The following is an 8909-nucleotide window of genomic DNA, read 5'->3' as shown; positions in this document are numbered from 1 at the left end:
TGCATGAGGATGTCTCTGTAGGCAGTGTGACTGGAGGATGGGGTTAGGGTGGGCATTTTGGTAGGGACCGGAGCATGCACAATCACGATCCTGGTCTTCGTAACTCCGTCTACTTGTAGCACTGCTGATGAGAGAGTGGGAGTCTGTAAATACTGTGCTACACCACCCCCACGTACAACCCACCATCCAGATTGGCTTTTGACTGTCAGCACAGCAAAGGACATTGCTTTTTTCTTTAAGCAACCCTGGAATCAGAGACTTGGCAATCTCTGTCCCCTTCAGGTAGAGAGTCCTACTGAGAGAGGCTCCTTGTGTTCCCCTTGGCCATAAGCTGCAAGAGAAATGAGGGTGTCTCGGTTCTTAGTTACCAGGAACATCGTTACACCCAATTCCAGTAAAGTGCAGGGTGTCTCTGCAATGCCGGAGCCTGAACAGGCTAGGTCACTGTCTCCAGGGGGACTGCAGATGAGACAGGCAGGCCTTTGCGACATTGCATAAAGAATAGATGAACGGAGTGCCTCTCTTATGAGGAGAGGCTGAGAGACCTGGGCCTGTTTAGCCTGGAGATGAGAAGACTGTGGGGCATGAAGGACTCCCAGGCGATGAGGCCCAGCCAGCACGGGTTCATGAAAGGCAGGTCCTTCTTGACAAACTCGACCTCCTTCTATGACAAGGCGAGCCGCTTGGGGGATGAGAGAAAGGCTGTGGATGTTGTTTACCTGGACTTTAGTTAGTAAAGCCTTTGATAGAGTCTCCCACAGTATCCTCCTGGAGAAACTGGCTGCCCATGGCTTGGGTGGGAGTACCCTTCGCTGGGTTAAAAACTGGCTCAAGGGCAGGGCCCAGAGAGAGGTGGACACGCTGGACGGACTCCTGCTTCCGCACCCCGGCACATGCACGACCACAACCTGCCATGTGTGCTTCTCTGGGTGCAGATGTTGGCCAGGGAAACTCAAGATGCTCGGTGCTGCCAATGCTGCCTCTCCCCATCTGCGTTCATATGTGTGCCAGCTGTGCATGTACTATGAAAGTGTATGTGCGCTTGTGTGTAGGTACCTGCAGCGCTTTAAGCCCAGACAAACACCCACCCAGCTGCTCACTCCTTTCCCCACCCTCAGGGGGATCCAGAGCATGCAAAAGAGGATGAGAAAGCTCATGGGTCAAGATAAACAGAGGGAAATGCCTTAGCGAAAACTCTTGTGGGCAAATCAGGCTTGACTGGGGAAATAAACAAACAAACAAATAAATAGATTTGCCAATTATTTGACAAATGCAGAGCATCGCCTTTCCTCTCCCCTGTCCCTGGATCAACTTTACTCCTTCACACCAGACTCCTTTATCTGCCCAAGCAGGGTGCATCTTCCCTCTGCTCTTCCTCCTTGTTTTGTTCCTTCCCCCTCTCCCTGTCTGGCATTTTCTGCCCTTTCTGGAATATCTTTTCACAGAGGGGCCACAAACTTTGATGATGGCTCAGCTGTCTTGTGTGGTGGGTCCGCTGTGGAGCTGTGCCTGACACAGGGCAGCCCCTTATCTCTTCTCACAGAGGGCACTCTGCAGCATCCCCTACCCCGGACACTTCCAAAACCTTGCCATATGAAGCCAATACAGTTGGGAATACCACAGGGCATAACACTGAGGTAACACCGTTGGAGTCTGCCCCAGTCGCAGTCACATTCACGCTGTCCCGGGCTAACATGTGGTTGCATGGTGAGCCCTTTGGTTGAAACGAGGGTCAGGTCAACCAGCCCGGGTTTCTTCTTAGGCACTGAATATGTCTATATCTTGTACACTTGTCTAGTATTAGCCCAGCAATCGGTGAGCAAAAAGCAGGCAATGCTAGGGTAACAATCACCTGCCCTATGGTATGATGTGTGCGTAGGCTAGGTGGATATTTTCTAGCACAGGTTTCTCGGTTTATATAATTTGGTCAAATATGAGCATCTGCCACATTGCGTGCTGCACGCCCGTCAGCAATTTGTTTGGCCGGATTCTACCCATTACCAGTTCCTGGTCTAAAGTCTGCCTTGTGCCGCTGCTGGTTTTGGTGGTGGATGATCGCTTTGGTGAATGCCCATGCCATCACTGACGAGTGATGGTGTCCATCTGACCAGGAAGTACCTTCCCCTGCGTACACAGGAGGCACCAGTTTTTCAGCTGCGTTTTCTTGTTACAGACCATTACCAAGATATTTTCATGCTGCTCTGTGACTGGCTGACAGCCATTTCTTGACCCCTTCATACCCACCTGCTCTCAGGCAGACCTGTGATTGGCTGCCAGGACCAGCCCACCCTACCCGTGTACCCAGAAGCACGTCAGGCGAGGAAGCCCCCACTCACTACATACCCAGAAGAGGCAACTTTTGACAGCGTCGTTCCCCATGGGTTCTCATACTGCTTTGTGATTGCCTGATGGCCATTTTTGACCCACGTTCTCAGATCTCCCTCTGGTGGGCTGTCCACTTCCTTTGGACTGAGAAGTGCTCAGATATAAAAAGATATACCATGCAGTTTATACCAGAGTGGCATCCACCATGAAATGAAGACAAGCACCTAGGGCAAGTGGTATTCCTGTGGATGGCCCACCACCTGCAGAGCCAGAGGGGACCCCACAGTCAACATCCAAGCGACCCTCTGGCCCACCAAGTACCCAGGTGGGAGGCAGCTCACCTGCAGATACCTATGCCGTGTTGCTGCTGACAGCTCGTGAAGCACTCAGACAAGGAGAACTTCTGGCAGAGGCCACTCTCAATTGCTTTTGAAGGGTCATTGCAATTGAAAGGTCATGGTCATTCCTTCTTTACAGTTACTTTCATCCTCTTTTCCCATGCCTGAGCAGCTGCAATCTCCCTGTTATCATACCACAATTATAGTCAAGGACAAGGTGTCCTTGCCAGCCCAGCAGTTATGGGGGCTGAATCCGATGTTTCTCAAGCTTTTGCTCGGCCAGCTGGATCATGTCTACGTGACCCTTCTCAGCTAGCCATTCTCCCACACCTCCCCACCTGCAGAGTCCTGGAAGTCCCTGCTTGTGGCTGGAAGTTGGAATTGAGCTGCCTGATGAGATGACCGAAAGACCTGGGTCGCCAGGACACCCACTGCCTGGTGGGGGGAGCTCTGCGCTGTGCTCTGCCTGCTGCTCCACACCTACCCATCTGCCTTGCTGAGGGTGACTTTGGACTTTGGGGGTGCTGGCTGCTAAGAAAGCAAGGGAGAAAGAAGGCGTGAGGACAGAGAGAAGGGGCTGAAGGTGCGGGAGGGCCCTGCTTTCCCAAAGAGCTAGAGCACTGCAGGTTAAAACTAAGCCTATCAGGAGGCTCTAGCTTTAATAAGCCCATTAGCACAGGATGGTTTCGATCCATCGACCTCTGGGTCGTGGGCCCAGCATGCTTCCGCTGCGCCACTCTGCTCCCCACAGCGCTTCAGCTGGACCTCCCACAGCCCTGCCTGATGCTCCCTGGCATTGCCAGCGCTCAGGCCTCCATCCCTTCCTCTTACCTGTGCCCTCACCTGGGGTGGAAAATTGTCTCCCTGCAAAGTTCACCTCATTTGCGCCTGGGCTGGGTAGCTCAAGGACCTTGCTTTACCCTTCTCCCCACACCTCCTGCCCGTAACCCTGCACGGGGTCTGTCTCTTTGACCATCTGAGCTGGCTCTGGAGGAAGGGAAGGAAACCCCAGAGCAAGGGGGCACCTTGTTGCTTGGCAGGGTGGAGAGGAGGTGCTCTCCAGAGAGCTCACGAGGGCTGCAACCCTGCCCAGAAATCCAGCTCTCCAGAGGCTGCCGGACTGTACGTTGTGTAAAAGTCAGTTCCTTGCTGGCCGAGGAGTGAGACAAGGATGATTAGCACAGAATTACCAAGGGAATTGATTCTCCTGTTTTAGCTCTGCGCAGAGTGGTGCCCCAGCCTAACGCAGGGCGGACCGTCTATAGAGGAAAACAGGGGTTATATATGTTTCCAATACAGTTGTGTTGCCCAGTCAAATTACTCATGTGAAGGGGTGGGCAAATCAGTTATTCTTGCTCGCAAAATCGCCCTGTGCTCATCCCGGAACAGGGTGTGTGAATGTATGGTCAGTGGGGTGTTAATCCTCATTCTTCTAAACTAATGTCCCGTGTAGGTGAAGGGGCTTTGTATCAGATTCAGGCCCATTGCTGTTATGGCTATGGTTATATGCCTGGGGGTTTTCTGAAAGACAGATCTCCTGGTTTTTTATTGTCTGTATGAGCAGTTCTCCGTCAGTGAGAGCCGGTTTAGATTAAGTCTTCAGTCACATTGACCCTGAGGTAAAAGCTCTTAGCCCTAGTCAGTGTTTGTTCCTCTAAGCAAGTTGCATAGCACTTAGCACCTTTCCTTTCACACAGGCTGCAAGAGCCTTTCCCCCTTTCCCTGCCCGTGCTGTGCTGTGCTGTGCTCCCCCACAGCTCCTGGCGTGTCCTCCCTCCTGGCGCAGTCTTGCCCTTGCTGCTGCCCAACAGCCGAGGGCTGCCCCTGCCACCATGCAGGGTGCCAAAGAGCCAGAGAAACCCCTTCTCTCTGAACCTGATGCCATTCCTGTCCTGCCCAACACTGCTGGCGTGCAGGTGGCTCCCAGTCGCCCCAGGGCAGGGCTGGCCCAGCTGAAGTGGGTGGCGGCCAGTCTTAGATGCTGCAAGGCATCTGGGCTCTGGGCACGCTGAGCTGGTAGAGCGTCTTGGTGAGGGTAAGGGACGAGGTGGCAGTGCTGAAGCTTGCATTTTTGGGCTAGTGTTTGCTGGTTCCCCGACCCATCCACAGGCCAGAGCATGCAGCAGCCAGGCAGAGGAGAGAAAAGCAAAAGCAGGATGGAGAGGGCTGGGATGTGGGCACCGATGTGAGCATGGGGAGTGTGGCCCCAGCTGCAGGCCACAGCTGTGGTCTGCTGCAGGAGCTGTTACTCAGAGGAAAGTTCTTCACTGCAGATCAAGAGGCCCATGGCTCAGCTCAGGTGCCCTCTCCATTGTCCCTTCCCTTCTTCATTCATACCGACAATCTCTCTGATCTTTTTTTTCCCTTGCAATGCTTCCCTGGCCCTCAGTGGCACGGCTGCGGGGAACGGACCATGCACCAGCAATAGGCTTTTCTCTCCTCTTTCTCCAGGCTCTCGCTGCGTGTGCCCCTCAGAGTTTCCCTTTTCTTTAAGATGCTGCACCACCCAGGCAGGCTGCCAGCACCTTCTCCTCTGCTGCCGCTCTGTTGGGAGCAGCTGGGTACGGGACTGAAAGAAGTCTCCTGGGAAGCCTCCGGCTCTCCTCTGTCCCACCCATCGAGGTCCGTGGTGGCGGGGGGTGGTTTCCTGATGCCACGGTCACCACCATCTGCTCTCTTGCACTTCCACCTCTTTTCCCGAAGAGGAAGAGACAGAAGAGACCCACCTCTCATCTTTCCGTCCTTAAGGAAAATTTGTGAAAGCCCCTGGGAAAGTTTGTCCATGTGTGCAAGGACCGGGAACGGCTCAGGCAGAACATCCCCAGGACCACAGGCAAGATCGCAGATCTCTGACGTGTCTGCCCTTCATCGTTAGCAGTGAGGTCCACTGGTGTGCAAAGAAGCACCTCTTCTGCAGCTCGTATTCGGTGCTGGCCCCTTCTCTTCCCCCAGCTTGGCTGCTGCTCCACACCGGTCCGCCTTAGTGAGACCTAAAGTGAGGGGCACTTTGTGAGTGCTGGCAGGATCTCCAATCCATGAGGTGTCTTCCCTTCATCTTTAGCACCGAGGGCCATGTTGTGCAGGCTGTCTTTGGAGGTGAGCTGCTGTAGTTTCAGGGATAGGGAAGACAGCTGCTGGGGCTGTGCTGCTTGGCGTGTCAGGTGAGAAGAGGCTCTGAAGTTCTGCTCAAGAAGCAACAACAGCGGCCCTCTGTTTCGTGGCTCATACTCAACACTGGTCCGTTCTCTGCTGCCCTCAACTTGCCTACCTTGTCAACGGGAGCAGGATTTCCCACTCGTGCAGGAATTTCAGGGGAGGGAGCAGGATTTCCCATTCGTGCAGGAATTTCAGGGGAGGGGCACGGACAAGTGCTGCAGGCAAGGGGTTTTACTGTCTCCCTGGGCACCAGGTACATGGAGCCGAGTCCCACAGCTGCAGCCTGGTCAGTTGCAGGGAGACCAAAAGGGGACTGCGCCCCGTAGTTGGCAGGATTCGAACCTGCGCGGGGAAACCCCAATGGATTTCTAGTCCATCGCCTTCACCACTCGGCCACAACTACCTGCTCCAGCTGTCTCTGCCCTGCTCATCACGTGCCCTCTGCAATGACACCCTGCTCCCGGGGAGTTCCAGTGCCAGCCTTCACTCAAAGATTTGCAGTTGCAACCTGCACGGAGCATGACGGGCACCTGGTGCCAGCCTTCCAGAAGCCTTGAGAGGTGTAACACCAGGAGCTATGGTGGCAGCTCCCAGTGCCTTGTCCTCAGCCAGGCATCTCAGATGTCCTGCCATGGGGGGAAGGTGGGGGTGTGGCAGGGGGTGGGAGTGTGATTTCAGGAGGAAGTGAGTCTGTGTGAGGCTGGAAGCAGGAGGCCAGCCAGGCTCTGATCTGGAGGAGCAGGAGGCAGCACTGCACACAGGTGCGTTGGTGGACTTGTGCTGAGCACAGCCGCCTTCCAAGCAGTTGACCCGGCTTCAATTCCTGGACAATGCAAACAGATATCTCTTCAGCCTGGCTCCAGGCTTTCTTACATCTTCTTCTGCTGGCAGGTTGTCCTGCTCAAAAAATACTCAGCTTTCCCCCTTGCGGTTTCAAGCCAGTCCCTTTGCCTCCCTGCATCTTAGAGACCAACTGAGACCAGTGCTTTCTGCCTGCTGGGAGGTCTCCTGGGCTCCTCACTGCAGCCTTTCCTCATAAGAGAGGTGCTCCGTTCATCTATTCTTTATGTAATGGCGCAAAGGCCTGCCTGTCTCATCTGCAGTCCCCCTGCAGACCCTGACCTACCCTGTTCAGGCTCCACCATTGCAGAGACACCCTGCAGTTTACAGGAATTGGGTGTAACGATGTTCCTGGTAAATAAGAACTGAGACACCCTCATTTCTCTTGCAGCTTACGGCCTGTAGGCCATCCTTTGTCTGGTTGGATGTTGGACATCTCCAGAGATGGAGACTCTGCAACCTCCCTGGGCACACGTTTCCCATCTTTGACCACCACTGTTTGTGGCAGTACTTGTATTTCCAATTCTGTCCAGTGCTTCTTGCTCTCTCCGTTGCTCTGAGGCGTTTCTGACTTTCCCTTGCCTGCTTGCTTATTTTTGGTGCTCCGGCTCAGGGAGCTCCACCCATAGCTGGGAGTGCCCCATGCATGGGGGCAGACTCACTGTCATGGGAGAGAGCAGGTTCTCCTTCTTCCTCTCAGCGGTGTTGGCCAGCCGAGGCGGGGGGGGAAACAAACCACCACGAGTTTCCAGCTACGCTGCACAAAGTCTTTAATGAGAAGGAGCAAATGCGGTGGCACAGGGCAGAGACCTGACACACATGGGAGGGAGCAGGTTCTCCCTCTTCTCCTCACAAGAAGATGGCATTCTCCTTTACGTTGCCTGTCATCCCTCCCACCCCAGGTATTTGGAGACATGGATAAGGTGCCTCCTCACCCTTCCCTTCCCTTCCCTTCCCTTCCCTTCCCTTCCCTTCCCTTCCCTTCCCTTCCCTTCCCTTCCCTTCCCTTCCCTTCCCTTCCCTTCCCTTCCCTTCCCTTCCCTTCCCTTCCCTTCCCTTCCCTTCCCTTCCCTTCCCTTCCCTTCCCTTCCCTTCCCTTCCCTTCCCTTCCCTTCCCCAGGCTAAGCAACCCCAGCCGTCCCAGCCTCTCTCTGTATGACAGACGAGCCAAGTCCTTAATCACCTCAGTGTCCCTTTGGCAGGGCTGACAAAACCTCTAGCTGTGCAGAAGTGGGAAGCAGCCACACAATGACACCCGTGGAGCCCCTGTAAGGGGACCTAGCATGCAGACGTCCAGGTCTCCTGCAGAGGAACAACACTTAGCAGAAGGATTTCCACTTGCTGCTGGGAATAGATGGAGGAAGAGAGAAAGCAGAAGCAACAGCGTTCAGTCAGAGGAAGACGTGCACCTGTCCCAAAGTTTGTGCAACTCGATCAGCAATGACTGCTGAGAGGGTTTGGTGGCGCAGCGTGGAGGAGAGAAATGCCTCGTCTGAGAGACTGGATATTCCTTTGTGCTTAGCTGCATGCTTGCATGTAGGAGGCCTTGCTTTCCTGCTGAGCAGCTTTGGTGCTTTTTTGTCTCCAAACCTCCTGTGAGTAGCAAAGGGCATCAGCAAAAGGAAAAGAGGTATAAACCTGACTTCCAAATACCAGGACTCTGCCGGAGATTTATGCTCAGAAAGGCAACATGTCTTTGCATGTTGCAAAGGCACCCTCAACAACTCAGCTGAGCACACATATCCATATTTTTATGTTGTCATCTCAGCCCAGTTCATAAGCCTGCTTCTGTCCTCTGCCCAGGGCTTACTTGGGGCAGGAGGAGAAGAGTCACGGCTTCCTAAGCGTACATGCAAGATGCGCTGGGCACACTGGCAGAAGAAATGAGGTCAGCTCTTGAATGCTTTCAGTGATGGAACTCACTCATGGCTGATCCTGAGAGATATCACAGGGCCATGATCACAAGGCTTTCATTTTCATTTTTGGTGTTTCTCTTTCCTGGTTGCTTACTTTTGCTGCTCTAGTATAAATGCTTGGAGCTCTATTCACAACTGAGTGTAAGCTTGAGTCAGAGGCGAGTTGCTCTTCCTTTCAGAGGTGTTGGCCAGCTGAGGCGGGGGGGAAACAAACCACCATGAGTCTCCAGCTATGCTGCACAAAGTCTTTAATGAGAAGGAGCAAATGCGGTGGCACAGGGCAGAGACCAAGACACACGTCTGCAGGGTTCGGGGAGGCAAAGAAGATGGCCCG

The 8909-nt window shown here is 54.0% G+C and overlaps 1 non-coding gene across 1 annotated transcript; it reads right to left on the bottom strand.

Moving 5' to 3' along the window:
- Positions 1 to 6140: 6140 nt before the first annotated feature.
- On the bottom strand, positions 6141 to 6222 carry TRNAS-AGA (transfer RNA serine (anticodon AGA)). Its single transcript has one exon. It is a non-coding gene; the product is annotated as a tRNA-Ser (tRNA).
- Positions 6223 to 8909: the final 2687 nt, after the last annotated feature.

This window comes from Numenius arquata, chromosome 36, assembly GCF_964106895.1.
Source record: "Numenius arquata chromosome 36, bNumArq3.hap1.1, whole genome shotgun sequence".
Taxonomy (NCBI): Eukaryota; Metazoa; Chordata; class Aves; order Charadriiformes; family Scolopacidae; genus Numenius; species Numenius arquata.
The sequence above is the reverse complement of the archived record's forward strand: the minus strand, read 5'-3'. Positions and strand labels throughout refer to the sequence as shown.